We start from the raw sequence: 25,314 nt of genomic DNA on the forward strand, positions 1-25,314 counted from the left end.
GACTTGAACGAATGATTTGAACGAGAAGACTCGAGAGATTAACTAATCTTTTCTGTTTCCGGTGACTGCATAGCCTTGCCTATGGGGCTGGGACTTGATGAACGAATGACTCACACCCGACTCGAGAGATGAAATAATCTTTTCTGTTTCCTGTACAGAACATATGGGATGTTGCGCATACGCAGTCAACACAAAATTAACGAATCGTTCTCTGAGACAACCCGTTGTTCTCGAGTCATATTAAAGATTCGTTCAAATTGAACAAGTCTTTTCCAACTGCTTACACACAAAATAATGTCACACGATTTTTGAAACCCCTCACTCAAAATGCTAAACTACACACCAAATCTCCAAAACCATTAGCTATTTCTCACCCTTGATTGACAGGCGATCTGACCAATCACATTGCAGAATCTGCCGTTTTGTCCGACAAAGCACTAAGGAGAGTTAGTAGGTTAAAGGATTAGTTCACTTTTAAATAAACTTTTGCTGATAATTTACCCCATGTCATCCAAGATGTCCAAAAAGAAATTAAGGTTTTTGATGAAAATATTCCAGGATTTTTCTCCATATAATGGACTTCAATGGGCTCCAAACGGTTCAAGGTCCAAATTACAGTTTCAGTACAGCTTCAAAGGGCTTTAAACGATACCAAACGATACCAATGGACAATGAATAAGGGTCTTATCTAGCGCAACGATCAGTTTCTGCGAGAAACCGCCTCGGGTTATGACTGTAACCCTTGTTCCCCGAGAAGGGAACGAGACACTGCGTCGTCGAGTGACAACACTCTGGGAACGCCCACTGCGTTACGCATCTGAAGTATGAATGAAATCAAGCCAATCTGATTGGTGGTGCGTCGTGAATTAGTAGATGACGGCATACCCGGAAGATACAAAAAGGAAGCTGATGCAAACACACACTAGCTCTTTTGCGATGAAGCAAGCGCTCTAGCCGTGATAGGTGTGGTGACGAGACGCAGTGTCTCGTTCCCTTCTCGGGGAACAAGGGTTACAGTCATAACCCAAGACGTTCCCCTTCGAGGGAACTCGCACTGTGTCGTCGAGTGACAACACTCTGGGAACGTTAATACCCACTAGGCCACACCGAAATCACCCCACGTCCCAGTGTGAAGCTGGAGACCCAGGCACACTTAGGACGCAAGAACTCGAGCACCAGGCGTCACCGGAAGGTGCAGACTGTAGAATCTTATGAAGGTGTGCGGGGTGGCCCACCCGGCCGCCTCGCATACTTCTTGAAGCGAGACACCAGAAAGGAGGGCCACTGAGGAAGCCATGCTCCTGGTGGAATGGGCCCTCACGGCCATGGGTGAAGGCAAATTGCGCACCTTATAAGCCGTGGCTATAGCCTGGACGATCCAGTTACTGATCGTCTGAGTTGACGCAGGCAGCCCCTTCTTGGGTGAGCCAAAGCACACCAACAATTGGTCTGACCTTCTCCAATGGGAAGACTTCTCTAAATAAATACTCAGAGCTCTGACCGGGCAGAGCAGATGAAGTCTCCCCTCTTCCGCCATCAGGTGGGGGGGTGGGGGTGGGGGTGGGGGGCGGGGGGGGAGCCTGAAGAACCAGAGACCGGGCTCCCTGAGATGGAACCTTGGGAATGTAACCCGGTCTAGGGTGAAGGATGGCCCTTACTCTGCCGGGGGCAAACTCCAGGCAGGTTGGCGTGAACGCCAAGGCCTAGAGATCTCCCACTCTCCTCAGAGAGTTAATGGCGAGGAGAAAGGCCACCTTCAGGGTCAGGTTCTTAGGCTCAGCCAGCTCCAGTGGCTCGAAGGGGGCCTCAGCCAGCCCTTCCAGAACCACCGCCAGGTCCCAGGTTGGGACTCTGGAGCGAGCTACCGGCCTCATCCTCCGAGCCCCACGGAGGAACTGTACAACCAGGTGGTGCTTCCCCAAAGGTCCATCACCTAGAGGTGCGTGGAAAGCCCCAAGGGCAGCCACGTACACCTTCAGGGTGGACGGGGTAAGACCAGCGGAGAAGCGATCTTGGAGGAACTCCAGCACTGAAGCCACTGGGCAGTTAACTGGATCCACCTCATGCTCTCTACACCAAGTGGAAAATACATTCCACTTGAGGCTGTACAGTCTCCTGGTAGAAGGAGCCCTGGAGCTGAGTAAGGTCTCGACCACCTCTGCTGACAGGCCCGCCTCTAGGTACCGAGCCCCCTCAGGGGCCAGACCCAGAGGCTCCAAAACTCTGGCCGAGGGTGAAATATTGTGCCCCCTGCCTGAAAGAGCAGATCCCTCCTCAGAGGAACCTGCCACGGAGAGCCGTCTAGCAGAGCTATGATGTCCGAGAACCATACTCGAGTGGGCCACCGGGGTGCTACTAAGAGCAGGCTGATGCCCTCCCGGCGGACCCGCTCCAGAACTCCCGGGAGCAGAGCGATCGGGGGAAATGCGTACAGACGCAGCCTCGGCCACGTCTGCATCATGGCGTCCAGCCCTAACGGAGCTGGATGCCTGAGAGAGAACCACAGTGGACAGTGGGACGTCTCTCGAGACGCGAACAGGTCCACTTCCACTGGGCCGAATCTCTCGCACATGGCCTCCACCACCTCTGGGTGTAGTCGCCACTCCCCGGGCCTCAGCCCCTGCCTCGACAGGATGTCTGCTCCCTGATTTTGGTCCCCGGGAATGTACATCGCCCTGAGGGACGATAACTTCCCCTGGGACCACAGGAGGATTTGATGCGCCAGTCTGCACAGAGGCCGCGACCTCAAACCCCCCTGGTGATTGAGATACGCGACAACCGAGGTGTTGTCTGAGCGTATCAGGACATGGTGGCCGCGGAGGTCCGGGTAAAAGCTCCTCAGAGCTTTGTAGACCGCCAGCCTCTCCAGGCAGTTGATGTGCCATGAAGAATGCCGGGTCTCCCACAGACCTCTCGCAAAGCGGCCTTCCATGACCGCGCCCCAACCAGTGAGGGAAGCATCTGTTGAAACGGCTCTCCGGCAACATGATGCTCCCAGCACTGGTCCCTGGGACAGGAACCAAGGTTTCCGCCATATGACGAGGGAACGAAGGCATTTGTGCGTTACCCTGATCATACGAAACGGATTTCCCCGCGGGGAAAACCCCTTGGCTCTCAGCCACCACTGTAGGGGTCTCATGTGCAGCAGGCCAAAAGGTATCACGTTGGACGCTGCTGCCATGAGCCCCAGCAGTCTCTGGAACTGCTTCACAGTGAGGCTGCGGCCTGGCTTCACTCTGGAGACCGTCGCCAGTATGGATTCCATGCGCGCGGGAGACATACGTGCCCCCATCGACGTGGAATCCCATACGACTCCCAGGAACGTGGTCCTCTGGGAGGGCGTCAACACGCTCTTCTTCGTGTTGAGTCTCAGCCCCAAGCACCTTATGTGGGCCAGAACGACATCTCGATGCCTAACCGCCACCTCGCGCGACCTGGCCAAAATGAGCCAGTCGTCAATGTAATTTAGTATACGGATGCCCTGGAGTCTCAGCGGAGCCAGTGCTGCATCCATACACTTGGTGAAGGTGCGAGGGGAGAGTGCCAAGCCGAAGGGAAGAACCCGATATTGGTACGCTTCGCCCCCGAAAGCGAACCTCAGGAACTTCCTGTGGGTTGGAAGGATGGAAATATGGAATTATGCGTCCTTTAGATCTATCGTGACGAACCAGTCCTCGGACTGGATCTGACTCACGATGGCTGGAATTGTGAGCATCCTGAACCTGAATCTCCTCAGAGACCGATTCAGGAGCCTGAGATCTATTATCGGACGCAACCAACCATCCTTCTTGGGAACTATGAAGTACCGGCTGTAGAACCCGGAGTCCCTGTCCGCCAAAGGAACCCGCTCTATGGCTTCCTTGGCTAACAGGGCCTGTACTTCTTGTTCCATAACCCGAACCTGCTCTGGGCCGACCACAGTCCGGACCACCCCGTTGAACTTCGGGGGAGGAGAACTGAACTGCAGTCTGTAACCCAGCTCTACAGTCTGCAGGACCCATGTAGATACACTCGGAAGGCATGTCCATGCGCCAAGATAATCTACTAAGGGAACCAGCCTCTCGAGGCTGGCCTCGGGTGTCAACCGAGCCTCGTTCCCGACCCCCTGAAGCAGCTGACCGGCAGGGAGAAATCGGGAACGATTTTCGGTGGGTGCACACGTTTGCTGTCCAGCCGCAAGTCCTGTTGGAGGCGACGAAGACAGCACGCGTGTGCGGGAGTCCCTTTGAGACAGCCTTCCCTGAGGAGCTGGACCGACGAGGGAGATACTGCTGGAAGGCCGCTGCCTGCTTTCTCACCTCCTGGAACCTCTCGACGACGGTGTTAACCGCGCCGCCGAAAAGCCCAGAAGGCGAGACCGGGGAATCTAGGAGAAAGTGTTTCTCTCTCTCCTTCATCCCCGACAGGTTTAACCACAAATGTCTCTCCACACACACCATGCCCGCCATGGAGCGGTTGATGGAACAGGCTGTCTCCTTGGCGATGCGGAGAGACAAATCGGTGGCCTTCCTAAGCTCGAGGACATCGTCCGGAGACGGGCCCCCGCCCTCGTCAAGCTCCTTGAGGAGGTCGGCCTGGTAGGCCTGCAACACCGCCATAGTGTGCAGGCAACTACCAGCCCGCCCAGCCGCCATATATGCCCTACCTACCAGCGCTGATTTATCGCGCGTTGGCTTGGTGGGCAATACCGGGGCCTTAAGGGACGAAGCGGCCTCGGGAGAGAGGTAGCTCGCGAGACCTTCCTCCACCCTCGGCAGTGTCCCATAACCCTGTTCGGCCGCCCCCAGAACGTTCCCGAAGTCGAGTACTGGAGGGCTGGTGAGTCTGGCCGAATAGGATTTATCCCAGGACCTACACAACTCATTGTGTAGGTCCGGGAAAAAAGGCAGACCCCGGCGTGGAGGTTGAGGCCTGCGCCTGAAGAACCGTTCATTCAGCTTACTAGGCGGCTGGATTTCCGGTTCTTCCTGTGGCCAATCGATGTTTAACTTGGCCACGGCGCGGGTCAAAACCTCCACTAGCTCCTCTGCAGCGGGTGCGTGAAGCAATGGCTCAGGCTCCACCGCACCCGCCTCGACGCTCAGCACATCCGACTCCTCGGAGCCAGACAGCTGAAGCATCGGGTTCTCCGCCCCGCGGGAAGAAGCCGCATCGCGGGCTTCCACACGGGGCGGGAGAACATTGGACTCCTCGGACGAGGATAGGGAAAGTGCCTCAGCAGTCCCATATCCTGTCGCGAGGTCCCGCTGCGAGCCCCATGATCTGCGGCGCCGCTGTGCCTCAGCAACAGCGGGCCCAGAACCCTGGGGCTCGCAGGCTGGGCTGGCCTCATTGAACACGACCAGCCGTGAGCGCAATACCTTGAGCGGCAGCTTATCACACTCGCTACAGGCGGCTCCCTCGAGAGCCGCCCTAGCGTGCTGCACGCCCAGACATTGCACACACAAAACGTGTGTGTCCGTGCCCGAAAGGAATCGCAGACACGGGTGCACACACCTCGTGAACTGTTGCTCACTAGCCATCTTTTTTTCTTTTCTTTTTTTTGATATATATATAGACAAAACAACACCAAATAGACAGACAATTTCACATAGAGCGCTTCGCTGAAGAGCAAAAAAGGTAGTGTGTGTTTGCATCAGCTTCCTTTTTGTATCTTCCGGGTATGCCGTCATCTACTACGTCACGACGCACCACCAATCAGATTGGCTTGATTTCATTCATATTTCAGATGCGTAACGCTGTGGGCGTTCCCAGAGTGTTGTCACTCGACGACGCAGTGCGAGTTCCCTCGAAGGGGAACTAGCAGTATTTATGCTATTTTTTTACCTCTTATCAGACAAACGTGATCTCTGAGCTCCACCATAACTTCCGCTAAGTGAGGTCAAAATAAGAGCGTGGTCATAGATGTATACGTAGATGCCTCATTAGCGCCTGCACGGATCAGTAGAATGAGGCATCTACGATCGATATATCTATGACCACGTGCGTATTTTGACCTCACTTAGTGGAAGTTATGGCGGAGCTCAGAGATGATCACGTTCGTCTGATAAGAGGTCAAATAATAGCATAAATACTGCTAGGTTTCTCGCAGAAACTGATCGTTTTGCTAGATAAGATCCTTATTCGTTGTCTGGTATTGTTTGGTATCGTTTAAAGCCCTTTGAACCTTAATTTCTTTTTGACTGCAAAAAGAAAGACATGTACATCTTGGATGAAATGGAGGTGAGTAAATTATTAGCAAAAGTTTATTTAAAAGTGAACTAATCCTTTAACGTCGGTGGACTTGAACTTGGAAAAACGGTGTGTACTGAAGTCTTTCCACGTTAGTGTTTCTTTTAGTGTTAATTCATGTTTATTTCATGCGTATCAATGAACTAGAAGGAAGAGATAATCGGTTCACGAGCAGCTTTAACTGAGGCGCTACAGCGATCCCGACACATTAAAGAGCCACAAAACGGTATGTATTGTTTAAATTTCTTAAAAAAATTACAATTTCAAAGTTGAGACTTTGTTTCATATCAAAAGTAACTCGCTCTGTCCTGTCTGTCAGCGAGCGTGTTGTCAGTGTCCTCTTTGCTCCGCCATGTATTTTCATCTACGTGAGAACGTGTGTGGTGTGAGAGCGCCATGGCTTGTCGGACATAGCAACAGTAACTAAAGGGGGCGGGTCTTTGCGATCGGTCAACGGAAAACACTTTTTTCAAAACTAAAACACAAAAATCGAACAGAAAGTGACTTGCTTTCCTTTTCCAAACACAACCAACCAAAATACTACACTTATTCACCAGGTCACACACACTCCTCACATGTGCAAACACTAATTGCTTAACTAATCACTAACCAATCACTGCTTTACTGTTGTATAGGTCAAAGGTCAGATTACCTGTTTTGAACAATGGATGCTATCAACGTATAGAGAGCAAGAGCAGTAGGAGGGAGAGGTAGGGGACAACAACGAGGACAAATTCAAAGAAGAAGAGTTGGAAGAGGAGGAGGAGAGCAAAGAAGAGAAGGAAGGAGAGCCATTGCTGTTGAGATTAGGGCAACACTTGTTGACGTGATTGGTTAAAAGGTAGTTTGTGACATCAGAAACACCAGCGTTTTTGAGAAATGCTCAACGATGGGGTTGACTTATGAATTTGCATATGGTTTGTCATAAAGCATATTAAAAACACCACATAGACATACTTGCAGTGCATACAGTATACAATTTATTCACCTTACTACTGTAAGTTGTGATTACTATACTTTTTTTAATGTAATTGCAAAATGTATTTACTGGTTTACAATATATATATATATATATATATATATATATATATATATATATATATATATATATATATATATATATATATATATATATATATATATATATATATATATATATTTATTGTAAATATAAAAAGATAAAATGCTTTTGATTTGGCCAGAGGTTCACTGAATGTAGTTTGAAGATTTGGTTTTGTGTTTAAGGATTTCAGAAAGTGGGTAATGGTTTTGAGAAATGTGATTTAGCAATTCAGAAAAAATGTCATCCTTATTACAAGTTTACTTCCTAACTCTGAACAAACTCCAGCAGCACTCAAATCTCAACGGACGTGTCTTTTGTCAGGCTCATGAAATGGATCCAATCTATGAAAATTCTGATTTCATATTTTCAAAAATTGCTTCAGGTAAAAACGGCTCTCAACACAAAGGTAAGGCCGGGATGTTATCAGTATGCATTCATTTCTATTTGAATGATTTAGCACTGTCTGTGGCAATGGTGTGTATAGTTTTCTTTAGTATGTTCTTTCAACAATTACACATTTGGCAGATGCTTTATTTACAGTGTTGCTGCTCTGCAGGTGGATGCTATAATGCGTGACGTGTTTTTAAGAGAAAACAAGCGTTCCGTTAGATCATCTGTTATGCCTGTCACTCAGACGTCAAAAAGATGTTGGCAAAATTGAACAGATCGTTTCTCCTCATGCGGGCGGATGAAGACAACGGTGCAGCGTTTAAAGATTATTTCCAATGACTGAAATTACAGAATTTACCGGTGTTTTGCTGCTGATGTGTCAATGGTCTCTTACCGGTAAAAAGCTATCGCGCCATTGCTTCTGTGAACATCATATTTGTGCATTTACCTGTAAAGCCATTCTGTTAATTTTACGGTAATTTACTGGTAATGCTGTGTGAAAGGGGCTATTGATTCCATGTTGGTCCAGGCTTGTTTATACTGGTTAGTGCTGGTCCAGGCTGGTTTATACTGGTTAGTGCTGGTCAGTGCTGGTTTATGCTGGTTTGTGCTGGTTTATGCTGGTTAGTGCTGGTTTATGCTGGTTAGTGTGCTGGTCGAGGCTGGTTTATGCTGGTATAGTGCTGGTCAGTGCTGGTTAGTGCTGGTTTATGCTGGTTTGTGCTGGTTTATGCTGGTTAGTGCTGGTCCAGGCTGGCTTATGCTGGTTAGTGCTGGTTTATGCTGGTTTGTACTGGTTTATGCTGGTTTGTGCTGGTTTATGCTGGTTAGTGTACTGGTCCAAGCTGGTTTATGCTGGTTAGTGCTGGTATAGTGCTGGTTAGTTCTGGTATAGTGCTGGTTAATGCTGGTTAATGCTGGTTTATGCTGGTTAGTGCTGGTCCAGGCGGGTTAGTGCTGGTTTATATTGGTTAGTGTGCTGGTCCAGGCTGGTTTATGCTGGTTAGTGCTGGTATAGTGCTGGTTTATGCTGGTTAGTGTGCTGGTCCAAGCTGGTTTATGCTGGTTAGTGTACTGGTCCAAGCTGGTTTATGCTGGTTAGTGCTGGTATAGTGCTGGTTAGTTCTGGTATAGTGCTGGTTAATTCTGGTTAGTGCTGGTTTATGCTGGTTAGTGCTGGTCCAGGCGGGTTAGTGCTGGTTTATATTGGTTAGTGTGCTGGTCCAGGCTGGTTTATGCTGGTTAGTGCTGGTATAGTGCTGGTTTATGCTGGTTAGTGCTGGTCCAGGGTGGTTTATTCTGGTTAGTGCTGGTTTATGGTGGTTAGTGCTGATATAGTGCTGGTTTATGCTGTTATAATGCTGTTTCAGGTTGGTTTATGGTGGTTAGTGCTGGCCCAGGCTGGTTTATGTTAGTGCTTATATAGTGCTTGTTTGTGTTGGTTAGTGCTTATCCAGGCTGGATTTTGCTGATATTGCTGGTTAGTGCTGGTATAATGCTGGATGTTGCTGCTATATTGCTGGTTAGTGCTGGTTTATGCTGTTTAGTGCTGGTATAGTGCTGGTTTATGCTGGTCTAAGCTGGTTTATGCTGGTTAGTGCTGGTCCAGGCTGGTTAGTGCTAGTATAGTGCTGGTTTATGCTAGTTAATGCTAAAGCGCTATACAGTAGAGATTGTTTCACAGCAGCTTCACAATCGTAAAAAAATCTGCTGTAAACAAGTCAACAAGTGTCATTATTCAGCTGAAGTCAGTTCAGTATTGATTCAGTTCAGTTCCATAACTGTGTAAAATCCATCCTTTGTGCATACATAGTGAGTGATGTGACAAACTCATGTACACTCTGCACACTGAACAAGCAAAAGACACAAGATAGTAGTGTTTTACATTTTTCACATCTGTGTGTAGTATGGCGTCAAGTGTATCCAATCATTTTATGTTTGTGTGTAGAGTTCCTGCGCAAAAAAATACAATTTTAAAATAGTTTTGAATGTAGTGTTTGCTTTTGCAAGAGACGTTTTGCAACTTGTGTGCGTGTTTTGTGGTTTTGTGGTTTTGTGTGAGTTTTAAGAAAAAGAGCCATAGTTTCAGGAACTTGTAACCATTTTCACACAAAAAATAACAGGGGTTATGAGAAGAGTTCTTTCAATGAGACAGTTAATAACCTGAATAATATTTGTAATACTGTTTCTAAGTCACTATGGTGGCCATTTCCATAACACCAAAAAGGAGGACACTTTGCAGCATTTAGTGAAGCAAGAATAATTGCATAGGACTCTGGTGTACTCGCAACTACAATACAATTTAGTCCATCATATCGATGGTATCATGATACTGAGATTCTGAAACAGTCTACTCTGTTCATTACCAGACCATTTGATCTACGATATCTTGAAGTAGACCTATGTGTAGGAGGCAAAAAAGTGTTTGTTCACAGTATTTGTATTTATTCAAAATACAAAAACTGACCACTGAGATGAACCTATTTTACAAAGTGCACAGTGCCTGAAAACATAACATTTCTAGACTTCTGGAAATAAAAGAAATACATAAATAAACAAATAATCTGGCACAGTGCCAAATCCATGAAAAGCGTCTCTACTGCTTTTTTTAAATAAATTTGTGCTCTTTTGTCCATTCCGGATTAAAGCTACACTGTGTGATATTTTCCCCCATCTAGTGGTGAACTTGTATATGACCATCCAGTGAATTTTAGTTTCTGTTCTGTTCAATTCCGATTTCGTTTTAACTCCTACGGTGGCCGATTTAGTCCAAGATTAATATGGCTTCCAGTTCGACCTCGTCCACATTCGACACGGTGCCTGTGGGATATTCTGTGCGCAGTGGGATGGTTGGAACTCAACTGGCCTAATTATTCGGCTAGAAAGAACTGCAGCTAATCCAGAGTGAACTTTGATGATAGTAATGTTTATTCAGTCATCCAATTGCAAGGCATAAACAGGTTTGCGTGGATATGTACATAAATGTGGTTTCTGTGAGAGAACAAATTAGGATGGTAAATATACATGATAATGACATGACAGAATATACAAAGTTAAGAACTGTATAACTATACTTATAAGTTACATTTGTATAATGTAACCGTAAACCAGAGCTTATTGTACCACATATAGGCGCTAAATGCAGCTGCATTAAAAGGAGCGGAGCTGCCGCTGCTAACAAGCGGTGTCCGGTTACAAAAGTGTGTGCGCAGGTTTAGCTCTGTATAACAAGTGTTAATATGCCGATCAGACCTGATACATATTTCCATCAACATACATTACAAGCAAATATTTTCTATAAACGAATAAACATTGTTAATAACTGAATGACTATTCAAATATAGGTGAGCATTACGCTATTGTATGTTGACACAAAAATACTTCTGAGGTAACATCAACTGAATTACATGATGACACACTCTGAAACACATCCACAATGACAATAACTATTATTACTTACGGAGTTATTAACGCACAGAAATACCACACAAGGAAAAACAGACTTTTGAGGAATAAACAAGCCAGGAAAACTCCGTATAACTCTGTTACTGGAGCTGCTGAGATGAAAACTCTCTGCGCATGCACCAGACAAGTCTGAACAAGTTGACGCGCACAGTGTTAAAACCGGTTAAAACGCCAAAGGCGAAGCTTGAATTTACGGGTATGTCCCTCTTTGGCTAATGTACTTTCAAGATGGAGGGGCAACATGGCGACCACCGTTAGATCCCATTACCTTATGTATTTTCAATGGCATATTATAAACTTACAAGAATACTTTATTACTTGAAAGAAGTAAATATACATTAATGAGCACATATATTTTTGAAAGAACTAAGTGTTTTTAGCTAAGAATAGACTAAAAAAGTTACACAGTGTAGCTTTAAAAGAGGTCTGCTTTTTTTTTTGCAACTTTTCAGCGCAACTCCAAAAAGGAGGAAAAATGTATGTCCGCCTTGAGGCTGCGCCAGACGCCGGACAGGGGGCTTAAAATCCGGACTGTCCGGCCAAAATCCGGACGTATGGCCACCCTACTAAAGACCCATTTGAGAAATTACGTGTCAAAATCCAACTGTCGGTCACAAAAAAAAGTTCCAAAAATTGCACATAGTAAAAGGGTCAGTGCAGTCAGGAGCATGAAATATCGTTGACAATAGGGATAGCATGCACTTTCTACAATTGCAGAAAGAGAATTAGTTCAACTGAAGTCAACAGCCAAGCGCCCAAATAAAGGATTTCAACTACCTTGACATACCATATAAATGAAATAAAGCCAAACTGGTTTGTAATAAGTGAATATGGTAATGCTGTTTTTGGAATTGTTTTATCATCCCCTGGTGAGAGATTGATTTATTAATTATTTTTTTGCAGTTGATTTCATCATCTTTGTGGGTGTAAGTCAGTTGTAGTTGTCGTGTTTTTGCTCATCTCTTCCCTTTGTTCTGTTCTTGTTCCTCTTATCTTCAGTGATTCTTCTTGTTAACCACAATTGTCTAATGTTCAATCGTCTTTAGTTCCCTAGGGTGACCACATTTGAAGTGAAATAAATTAAGATTTATATCACAGCCCTAAAGTGTAACCAGACAAAACTTTAGTTTAGTTCTCTGGCCATCGTCACTCATAAAGCAGGAATGTCGTGTTGTGCATCTCTTTCTCGTCTGGATTGCGACTAGCAAAAATGCATCACAGACAAATGGTTTAATTTTATCTCATATTGAAACTGGCAAAAATTTAATATTGCAAGATAACGTCTATATAGCAATAATAAATAGTAAGTAAATTTTCTTAATTTCCGCAGTGCCAACAGCAGAAAAGATAGCTTCGGTTGACCCAATCGAAATTCTTTATATGCATATATTTTATATTCTCGTTGTATATATTGTATCATTAACTGTTCATTTTGTATTTTGTATTTGTATCTCCTCCAGCAAAATTATATATATATATATATATATATATATATATATATATATATATATATATATATATATATATATATATATATATATATATATATATATATATATATATATATATACAAAACATGAAAAATATTTTAAAGGTCTAGTCATTATCTTATTCACTTGGTGCCCCAGGGATCTATGGATTTATCCGGCCCTGCTCTTTAGTGTTAATCTACTTTATTTCACTAATTGCAACACTGCTTGAAGTGTTACTTTTACTCTCTATAAATTGGGACCATATGAAATCTGAGCAGCGTTTGTTTTACACTGAGGATTTTACTGTGTACCAGTAAACATGTCACACGCAACATTTTTCTTTATTAAATAATTTTTTCAAATTCATTTTAAAAATCACCCTGGGCTGCATTCCACTCCACTTTTAGACATGCACTTGCAAACTTCACTTAGCACTTCCTCTCTGGGGAATCCCTGCTGTCATCTTGAAGTGCGTTCCACTTCATGAATTGGACAAGGGAAGTTTTTATGGACAGACCCTCGCTCCCTCGATTCTCCCTTGCTCCCTCTATTTAAAACAACCCAAACATACCTATATGCATATAGAATGCTGCATTAAACAATTTCATAAAAGAAAAAATAAATAAATAAACTTCATAGTGGATTTCTAGTGATCAAGGGATTAGGACCTTCCAGTTCAGTCCATAGCAAAGGTTCATCAGTAGTGGACACTCATGCAACGTAAGCAATGACACACATCCGAGTGAACGAGACGGAGGGCATAGGTTAGCGAGTGAAGGGCATAATAAAAATTAACTGGAAAGCAGCCTAGGTCTTTATTTCTAAGTATGTTATTGTACAGATCCACATTTTCTTTTACATTTTATCTTATTTTTTGAATAACAAAAAAACCCTGGCAAACATTCAGACAAGAGTATGATGAAAATACATTTTAACTGAAAATGTATCTCTTTTCAGGAGTCATCTGCAATTTCAGGATTCCAGACAACAATGCTGCAATGATTGAAGGGTTCAGAAATAAATATTTATCTAATCAAATTTCTAACCCCAGGTAACTCCACTGAAGAGCAAGAGAAAGAGGTCACTTCTCCTAAGTGGACTAAAGTTCTTCTGACTCTTCTGGGTTTCTCTCTTGTTTTTGCTCTCGGAGGTCTCTGCGCTCTCTGGATGATTTGTGAGTATATCTGATACTAGATATTTGCTCTGTTCAGTGTGGATGGACTGAGTTACTGTAAGTACTTCTGCTTGACCTCAAAATTGCACCACCTCAAAAACACTTTGCCCGCCCGCCTGCTTGTTTTTTTGCTTTGGCAAAATGGTACTCAAACCAGTCAAGTAATGTTTACTTGAGTTTTCTAAGTAACGAAGGCATAGCATGCAAATAGTTCAGATTACTTAATTGTTTTAAGTAAGTTCAACAAATTATTGGACATTAAGTAAAGTTTACTAAAAAAGTCTTAGTAAGAACAACTGTTGGATTTTACAGTGTAGGACAGTAGCATCAGAACTCGCAGTGCAATTTTTAGTAGCATTTTATATGAAAAATCATACTAGTAAAGCTGTTTTATCAGGCAAGTATTGTCAAACAAACTTCCATATCGAAGGTGTAAACTGCCATCAATTAAGGCCAATTTATACTTCTGCGTCGAGTGTACGCCGTAGTGTACGCCGTAGTGTACGCCGTAGTGTACGCTGTAGGCTACGCGCGTAGCCGACGCCGTCGTGAGCATTTATACTTCTGCGCTGTTGTCTGCGTCAATGTGCAATTACACATGCAGACGCTAGTAGGCAGTGTCCTCGGGCATGTTGGTGTAATCAAGACAACAGCCGAAGAAGAAGCTGCTTGTTGTGTAGAATCTGTACATTCATGTCGGAATATCAGCAGCAGTGAGAGAGCGGCTTTTCTTGCAGCTTGAGTTGTTGTATCTAATACAATTTAAGCATCTCTAGTTGATTAGTAAAGTTAAATAAGGCGATCTGGCTCTGGAATGTGTTTGTGAAATCATGCGGAGCTCGTGGCCGCTGTTTTCAGCAGCGGTGGCTCGAGCAATCGATTGCTGTTGCGGAGACTTCATTCACGAAATATACCCTAATGTGTCCCTGTTCTTGATATACAATTACTGATTAACATATTTGGTTTTAATGAGAAAATAAATAAACTATACTCAGCGGATCTATGTATTCATTTACTACCATAAAGAATCGCTGGACTGCAAAATATTGTGTTATAGCAGACGTAAGGAACTATCATCCAATTTCTGGACACACACACACACACACACACACTCCTATCGCAGATTTTTTATTTATTTATTGACCTGAGGGAAGGGTTCTGGCAGACCAATCACAGTGCTTGCGGTCCGCGTAGAATTGACGCGTTGTTACATTTTTGGAGAGGTGCGCGTCAGGGTACGGCGTATCCAACGCGTCTATGCGTAGGGTACGCCGTACCCTCTGCGTGCCTGAAGACTTAAAGGGATAGTTCACCCAAAAATGAAAATTACCCCAAGATTTATTCATCCTCAAGCCATCCTAGGTGTATATCACAGTCTTCTGTAAGACTAATACAATCGGGGTTATATTAAATATGCCCTGGCTAATCCAATTACTAATGGCAGTGAATGGGAGCCCAAAAGTGCATCCATCCATTATACATAAAAAAGCGCAGCTGACACAGTGTATGACGGCAGACGTAGTGTATGTGTTCTGAACTGGGAGTGGCACTTACACAAGTTGGCGGCCTGGTGGAAGCTAGATATTTTACTTTGTAACGTGTTAAATATGGATATTTTTCTTACACAAATGCTTCGCTTCAGAAAGTCCCGGAGCCATGTGGAGTACTTTTATAATGGATGGGCTTCAGATTTTAGGCTGCCATTAACTGCCATTATAAAGCTGGGATTAGCCAGGACATTATTTAATATAACTTGTAATATAAATGTTATTCGTCTGAAAGAAAAATGTCATATACACCTAAGATGGCTTGAGGGTGAGTAAATCATGGGCTAATTGTTGGGTTAACTATCCCTTTAATTTACAAACGCCATTCAAACTTTGCTTTGTGGATAATTTTAGTCTTAATTGTGCATGTGTGTTTTTTCCACATCTAAAACACACATTATCCGCTGCTGCTTTTGTCTCAATCAGATAATCATAAGCTTGCAGCTCAAGAGATCAACTGCACAGGTGAGAAAAATATATTTCGTAAACGGTAGAGCACAGACATGTTTCATTAACAGTGTCGAGTGTTCATTGAACTGACCGTGTGAGAAACTGCTTTATCTGCTTCTTTACTATTTTATTGTCTTTTTATCAGCAATGAAGAAAGATTTTAATGATCTTACAGCCAGATACAACACACTTAGAAAATGTATGTCCTTAAACAACGGTGAGTGTCAGTTTGCAAGCTTAGTGTGACACAAAGTGTGAATATTTTTGTTTGATTACCTTTATGATTTAATCACACTTTATTCATTACTCACAGCTCAGTCTTGTACTGTGGACTGCTGGATCGCTTTTAGTGGAAAGCTGTATTTCTTCGGCTCTGATGAACTAAACTGGTGGAGCAGTCGAGAGGTCTGTGTTTCAAAAGGAGCCGATCTGGTGACCATAACCAGCCAATCAGAACAGGTGAGTCAGATCAATTAGGAATCAATAAGGTTTGATCTCACATGTTTCTATTTACCTTTAAATTTACCTTCAAATACACCCAAAACACTTATTTTACACAATAACTTATGTATATTTTCTCCTTTAGGATTTCCTGGTCTCTAAAATTAAAGTGTCGCACTGGATTGGTCTCAATGATCTGGACATTGAAGGACACTGGGTTTGGGTGAACAACCAAACTCTCACTGAAACTGGAGTACAGTAAGAACTCAAGTGTGATCATGTCTAGGAATGTTAAAGGGTTACTTCAGTGATTTAGCATTAAGCTTTGTATCAGTAGAAACCCAGTAGTATATTTGAATTATGGTACTTTCCCCCTCATATCCCCCGAGACGAGAGAATTATGCATTTTATTTCTGGAAAAAAATCCTCAGATGATGCAAATATCGTCATTTTGTGTCATCGAAGGATTTTTGGCCAGAGCCTAGAGACTACAGGAGCTAGTTCCGCATGTTTTCAACCTGCCCACAGGGGAGGGATCTCACTCACAGAATGTAAATGCGCACGCCCGCTGCCGCTCGGCTCGGGCATTCATAACGGAGCGATGTGGAGCAAAGTGAATTCCTATTAAAGTTTAGCTTCCACATGCAATCTGATAATGCGCCAGACTGGACACGAGCTGCGAATGACAGCCGCGCTTACCTCAGCTCTGCTCAGCTCTTCGCTCTCGTGATGAATGAAATCTGACTCCTGCTGTGTCTGTGCCATACTTTTCGTTCGGCTCACTCACACTTTATTGAAAAGACACGTTCAGTTTTTAATTGTAGAGTCTATTCTCTAACTGAACGATGAATTATTATTTTATTACTATGAATATCAAAACGACGTTGGGGCGGTGCCGCGGTGGCCAAGTGATAACCAGTAGCCGTGGCTTTGGGAGTGGCCTCGTAGAGCAGCGAAGCAAGTGCATTCTGGGAGTTGTTGTCTTTCATCCACATGAGACAAAAATACATTTTCTGTCTTTTCTCAGTCTAGAAGGCACCAAATTCTAAAATAATGTCACATTTCTACTACATAATTGACACAGTTTAAATACACATTCATCTTCCCAGCTCTGAAGTGTCCCTTTGATCAATGTATCAATATATAGATGTTTTCAAAAAAAATATTATTGTAAATGCATTATTGCTTGTTTGTCTCTTAAAGATTCTGGAGCCGCAAGGGTGTGATACAACCTAATAACCGGAGATCAGAAGATCCGTCTGGAGAGAATTGCGTTAGTCTGGGAGATGGGAAGAAGGTCTTAGACTACTGGTTTGATGCTTCTTGTAAAACACAGAACAGATTTATCTGTGAAATAGAATATTAATTTACCTCCATCAACTATACGTTATTAAAGAGGTCTATCACATAAATGCGCAGAAGAAAAAAATTATTGTCTGCAAATTTCCGAAATTTCAGTGTGATTGTACCAGATTTTTATCCAAAACAGCACAGTGGGCAGCCTAGCAGTTATGAAAAGTGGTAACATTTTATAATAAGGTTTCATTAGTTAACATCAGTGGACCCACTTTATTAGGTGGCCTCAACTACTATGAACTAACATTTAAATTAATAATTTGATACAATGCACTTATTGTGTACATACATGTTTTTACATTGTACTTACCTGCAAATTACCTGCATGTTATAACATCTGTAATTAATTTATAGTTACATTTATGATTACATTGTTGACACTTCCCTTACACCTAACCCTACCCTTAAACGTACCCATACCACCACACCTGTCCCTAACTTTACCCTTAAACTTACCCATACCACCACACCTGTCCCTAACTTTACCCTTAAACTTACCCATACCACCACACCTGTCCCTAACTTTACCGTTAAACTTACCCATACCATCACACCTGTCCTTAACTTTACCCTTAAACTTACCCATACCACCACACCTGTCCCTAACTTTACCGTTAAACTTACCCATACCACCACACCTGGCCCTAACTTTACCCTTAAACTTACCCATACCACCACACCTGTCCCTAACTTTACCCTTAAACTTGCCCATACCACCACACCTGTCCCTAACTTTACCCTTAAACTTACCCATACCACCACACCTGTCCCTAACTTTACCCTTAAACTTACCCATACCACCACACCTGTCCCTAACTTTACCCTTAAACTGACCCATACTACACCTGTCCCTAACTTTACCCTTAAACTTACCCATACCACCACACCTGTCCCTAACTTTACCGTTAAACTTACCCATACCACCACACCTGTCCCTAACTTTACCGTTAAACTTACCCATACCACCACACCTGGCCCTAACTTTACCCTTAAACGTACCCATACCACCACACCTGTCCCTAACTTTACCCTTAAACTTACCCATACCACCACACCTGTCCCTAACTTTACCCTTAAACTGACCCATACTACACCTGTCCCTAACTTTACCCTTAAACTTACCCATACCACCACACCTGTCCCTAACTCTACCGTTAAATTTACCCATACCACCACACCTGTCCCTAACTTTACCCTTAAACTTACCCATACCACCACACCTGTCCCTAACTTTACCGTTAAACTTACCCATACCACCACACCTGGCCCTAACTTTACCCTTAAACTTACCCATACCACCACACCTGTCCCTAACTTTACCCTTAAACTTACCCATACCACCACACCTGTCCCTAACCCTACCCTTAAACTTACCCACACCACCACACCTGGCCCTAACTTTACCCTGAAACTTACCCATACCACCACACCTGTCCCTAACCCTACCCTTAAACTTACCCACACCACCACACCTGGCCCTAACTTTACCCTTAAACTTACCCACACCACCACACCTGGCCCTAACTTTACCCTTAAACTTACCCATACCACCACACCTGTCCCTAACCCTACCCTTAAACTTACCCATACCACCACACCTGTCCCTAATTTTACCCTGAAACTTACCCATACCACCACACCTGGCCCTAACTTTACCTGTAAACTTCCCCATACCACCACACCTGTCCCTAACTTTACCCGTATCCCACCTCAATATCAGCAAAAGTGTTTTGCAATACAATATGAACACAATAAGTACATTGTACTTATTATGTTTTTGTTTATGTAAGTAGGCTAGTAGTTAAGGCCACCTAATATAAAGTGGGACCACATTAGATAATGTATTAACTAACATGAACTAACCATGAGCAATACATTTGTTACTGTATTTGTTCATCTTTGTTAACGTTAGTTCATAAAAATCCATCTGTTCATGGTTTGTTCATGTTAGTTTACAGTGCATTAACTAATGTTAACAAGATTTTAATAATGCATTAGTAAATGTTGAAATTAACATTAACAAATAAATAAATGCTTTATAAGTGCACTTCATTATTAGTTTATGTTAGCTAAAGTAATTAACTAATGAACCTTATTGTAAAGTGTTACCTGAAAAGTTTTTCTTGGAACAACCAGGTACTATCTATAAGTATCCTACAAATAAGACAATATCTAATTTGTGTATGTATCTGAAATAACTCTATAAAAAATAAAAATAAAAACACATTTGGTGAAGTTTTTAAGATATAGTTCACCCCCCCCCCAAAAAAAAAAAAATCATTAATTACTCACCCTCATGTCGGTCCAAACCCGTAAGTCATCTTCTGAACACAAATGAAGATCTTTTTGATGAAATCTTTCTGTCTCTCCATTGACAGCTACACAACTACCACTTTGACGCTTCAAAAAGTTCATAAAGAGATCGTAAAACTAATCCGTATGAATTGAGCGGATTAGTTACATTTTTCTGAAGAACGTGCTTGAGCTCCCGTTTACGTAAACTGATGACCCTGAAAAAATTTCTTGTCAGCAAATTTCAGTGTGATTGTGCCAGCTACACAACTACCACTTTGACGCCTCGAAAAGTTTTAAAACTAATCGATATGAATTAAGAGAAGGATCGCTTTATATGATGAATTTAGAAATGAAAAAGTTTACTCTTGAAGTATACTTTTATACACTAAAAGAAGGCCAATTTAGTCCCAAATATACTTATTTTTGTAAGGGTTGTGAAGGTGGTTGACAATCCCCAAAAATTGCAATGGCATATGAATATAAATTATTTCACACCAAAGTTGTTAGAATATACTACAGTTCAGTCCAATGCCAAATTTTAATATTTCACAGCCAAAGAGGATGATCTGAGAAAACGTTCTGTGTTCATTAAGCACATGGGGTTTTCTTTTGTGTGTTTTTTACTTTGTAGAATTTAAAATGCAGAATTTTTCACTTTATTTTTAGGACATATTTTCAAAATTAGCACAATATACTAAGTGTATTTTTATTCTAGCATTTGGGTTTCTGTAGTTCACTTTTGCACAGGTCTGTGACGCCCTCCAGTGTTGCTTCATGAAACAACATGAGCTTCTCAGTTTCTAGCAGAGATGGAGGATGGGATGTGTTCAGGATAACAACCATATCGCTGCAGTATATAGCATGAATACTCTGTCTGTACATGTGTACAGTGTGAAAAAGTTATCCGGATGACCTGCTATATTTGCCATTTTTTGTATGTTAGCAAGCTGTGCAGGCAAAACCTCACCTTTTCAGCGAGTCAACAAAATAAGTTGAACAGTTTATTTTGCATATACTATTTTTTTGTGTGGTCAACTTGGAAGACACATCAATTAAATAGTAAGAGTTCAAATCTGACACACATTCATAATGAGGTAAACAAACTGTAGTATTTTGTCATTCCTAATCATGATTTCTGCTTCCCCTAAAGCAGTTACAGGCATGTAAACAATATTGCCAACATTTAAACTCATGTAACAAACATTTTAGAAGTAAAAATTAAACATTTAAAAGTAATTCAAGTGTAATCAACCGGTCTGTTATCCCATTTCCACCATATCAACGCTGGTTCTCGAGCCTGAGATGGACTCGCGCTCCACGGGTGGACTATGAACTTCAGACCGCCGTCCTGGTTTCACTTGTAGCTGAAAGATGCTGCAACGCGCCTGGTTACAGCACTTTAAAATGGACAAAAATATTTGTAGCCCTGACTGCTGTGTCAAACAGCTGTATGTTTGCTTTAAATTTTTCATTCAGTAAGTCCTTTAAATCCTACAGTTCTCCAATAGTATCCCTGTTTTCTTTGTTTAAGCCATTGAGCCTGTGAGACCGATGATCTTGTTGTAATGTTATAACAGCAGTCTTTATCTGTCCAGTTAGGTAGAGCTTCCGCTAGCACAAAGGCAAAGACTTTACGAGTGTTGTGTGTGTCAAGACAGTGGTTATCCATTAACTGTTTATGTTCATTTACCATGTTATTCCAAACTTTATGAGATGTGACATTCAGTAGCACACTATTGGTCAGCGTGAATGTAGATTCAGCAACTTCTCTATCAGCAGCATAAGAGCTTGAAATCAAGCCTTCATACCCACTCCCATCTCATCATTTGAAGGATCAAGCTAAAGTGCACATAACAGCAAAGAGAAAATATAGCTGCAGGGAGCATCAGACAAACTGCAACGAGCAATTAAAGACATTAAGATGATTTTAGGTAAAATGGCTGAAAAATCAAATACAAGCACTAGTAATTTGATTTAATGGTTTATCATTTTCAACCAATAGGAGGCATTGTGACCAAATTGATGTGTGGTCAGTGTGAGGTTACAATGACACATGCAAAGTTTGGTGTCAATATGGTGTCAAAAGTATTGCAGAGAGACCGCCTTTTTAGCATCATGCCTATAATTTGTTAAGGCAGTAAACAAAAACAGTTCTGTCTATTGACATGAAATCTAACCAAACATTTTTTTTTGCCATCACAGTCTGAAGATGTTCTGACTCAAATTTGGTGAAAATCGGACAAACAATCTAGGAGGAGTCCGAAAAAGTAGGGTTTTAAACTAAATCAATATGGTGGACAGGAAGCGGACAGATTATGAACTGCTTCAGAAGATGTCAGACTGTGTGAAGTACTGGCCACTAAAGGATCCTTGATGATCAAGATCAGGTTTTACTGTTTAAAAAAGTGTTTAACTTACATTTACATTCAACTTCAGGTGCAAATTATCTCTCCATATTAGCTTATTGAAATATAACTGTTCATATTCAGTTATGATGGGTTTGCTTTATGGACAATGAACAGACCTCATCATTTTATGAATAACTTAAATCAACATCACACGTCATTCAGATGTAATTAAATTACTGCCTTCTTCTCAAAGACCAATATCTAAGCTGTTTCAAATGTCCCTCTGTTCCAACTGTACATGCTCTACCCTACACAGAACACTCAGAAGCGTGTGTGCCTGAATGACTGCCAAACAGTAACATATATAGAGATGGGTTCAGCATGTATGCATCATCTAGTAGCAAGAAAAAGTATGTGAATACCTTGCAGAATCTGTGAAAATGTGAATAATTTTAACCAAACAAGAGGGGTAATAGAAAATGCATGTTGTTTTTTATTTACAGAGCATCCAGAAAGTATTCATTGTGCTTCACTTTTTCCACATTTTGTTTGGGTACAGCCTTATTCCAAAAGGGATTAAATTAATTATTTTCCTCAAAATTCTACAAATAATACCCCATAATGACAACGTGAAAGAAGTTTGTTTGAAATCTTTGCAAATGTATTCAAAATAAAAAACTAAAAAAATCAGATGTACATATAAGTATTCACAGCCTTTGCCATTACACTCAAAACTGAGCTCAGGTGCTCCTGTTTCCACTGATCTTCCTTGAGATGTTTCTACAACTTGATTGTCCACCTGTAGTAAATTCAGTTGATTGGACATGATTTGGAAAGGCATATAAGGTCCCACAGTTAACAGTGCATGTAAGAGCACAAACCAAGCCATGAAGTCCAACAAAATGTGTAGACCGCCGAGACAGGATTGTATCGAGGCACAGATCTGGGGAAGGGTACAGAAACATTTCTCTAGCATTGAAGGTCCCAATGAGCACAGCGGCCTCCATCGTCTATAAATGGAAGAAGTTTGGAACCTCCAGGACTCTTCCTAGAGCTGGCCGCCGGCCAAACTGAGCAATCGGGGAGAAGGGCCTTAGTCAGGGAGGTGACCAAGAACCCGATGGTCACGCTGACAGAGCTCCAGCGTTTCTCTGTGGAGAGAGGAGAACCTTCCAGGAGAACAACCATCTCTGCAGCATCGGGTCTATATGCTAGAGTGGCCAGACGGAAGCCACTCCTCAGTAAAAGGCACATGACATCCCGTCTGGAGTTTGCCAAAAGGCACCTGAAGGACTCTCAGACCATGAGAAACAAAATTCTCTGGTCTGATGAAACAAAGATTGAACTCTTTGGCCTGATTGGCAAGCATCATGTCTGGAGGACCTTTGTTCATCTTAGTAACACAAATTAAATTTAAAAAGCAATTTAATTATCACTTCCACGGCCCAGAAAGGTAGTAAAGACATTGTTAGAACGGTAGATCGTCAGAGCGCCATTGGCCGATGCTGTTCACATGAGTATCACGACGCATGCGTGTGATGCTGAGGCAGGAGCTAGCCAATGGTGAGCCGGCGTTCCGACGTACAACTCGGAAGCCTTGCACTGTATTTACAACATAAACTGCATTGGAGACTGGCACAGAGGAGAAAAAAAATTGTTGAATCAAGTCCTTATTTTTGTTTGTTTTGTGCGATTACATATGATTATTATAGTTAATTTACCTGGAGTGGTCTGCTCTGATGATCGGTTCTGTGAGGATGCACACTGATAGAAACGTCAATATGGCCAATCACGAAAGTCGACTGTGCAACCATTGCAGAATTCACTGCTGTATTTTTTTAGTAGCATATCTATTTTTATTGAGCTATGTTTTTTGCTAAATTCGTATGGGTTTTGTAGGCTAATAAGTGATTAAAGTATAGATATTTTGAACGTCACTGCACCTTTCAAACTTTTTAAGCCAAAACCTAAATTAGAGCCCTGGGTTGATCAAAACATTAGTTCTCTGAGACAATCGTGCAGGAAAGCTGAAAGAAAATGGAAAAAAGACAAACTGCAAATCTCTTTTGATATGCTTAAGAACTGTTTATCTTTATACCAGACAGCTGTAAAGAGAGCTAAATCTCTCTACTATTCAAATCTAATGGAAAAACACCATCATAATCAAACTCGTTTCAAAATCCTACCCTTGCACTCTGTGAAGACTTTTTGAGATACTTTAGTGACAAAGTGGTTCATCTGAGGGCTCAGATACAAGTTGCTGACTGAATTATCAACGTCCAGCAACCTATCTGCTTCTTAAACCTGTATTGCTACAATCAGTCAAGGAAGTTATTGCAAAACTTAAACCTTCCTCATGTCCTCATGATACAATTCACCCTCCCTATCTGAGGCAAATAAGAGACACTGTAGGGCCGGGACTTGTGTCATTGCTAAACAAGTGTTTACATAGGGTCCATCTCTGACTGTCTAAAAAAGGCTATTGTCACTACAGTTTTAAAGAAACCTTCACTGGATACATCTGTCTTTGCTATTTTTAATAGCAAAGTATATGTTCAATATATGTTCCAATATATGTTCTGCCATTTATATGATGTTTAATTAACGTAGTTCGGGAGGAACATGTCAAAATAAGCTACTCAAGTGTCACCCGCTGTCTACAATCAGTAATCAACAAATATTCTAGTATCACCAACTGTCGACAATCAGTAATCAACATATCTACCCAATCAGCATGAAAGCAAGCCATATATAAATCACAGTCAAACTCACCTAAGGATTCTCTACAGTCTTCAGAACAGGTTTCACCTAACAGCCGCCATGTCGGAGATTGAACTCTTCCCGTCCGATGACGAAAATCCAGCCACCCCAAGGACCGCCAATACACCATCAGGTGCCGTCGCCGAATCTCCAGCTCCTGTGCGCGGCCGCCAGCCAATCCGCTCCGCTATCCATACTCCAGAATGACAAAAACAGCGTTCACCTCCACCGACGAGATGCACACCTTCTTCCTCGTCCTTATCATCCTCCTACTCCCTGGACCAACCAACCATTCCCGCAATAGGGAAATGGACAGTGCTGG

The 25,314-nt window shown here is 42.5% G+C and overlaps 1 long non-coding RNA gene across 1 annotated transcript in view; it reads left to right on the plus strand.

Moving 5' to 3' along the window:
* The first annotated feature begins 13,742 nt into the window (after positions 1-13,742).
* LOC307134263 overlaps positions 13,743-25,314 on the plus strand; it is a 61,485-nt gene continuing 49,913 nt past the window's right edge. The window contains exon 1 of the long non-coding RNA XR_013817536.1: positions 13,743-13,795. This is a non-coding gene — a long non-coding RNA (uncharacterized lncRNA). The remainder of the gene's footprint in view (positions 13,796-25,314) is intronic.

Source organism: Gobio gobio (genome assembly GCF_949357685.1).
Source record: "Gobio gobio genome assembly, chromosome: 11".
NCBI classification, from domain to species: domain Eukaryota; kingdom Metazoa; phylum Chordata; class Actinopteri; order Cypriniformes; family Gobionidae; genus Gobio; species Gobio gobio.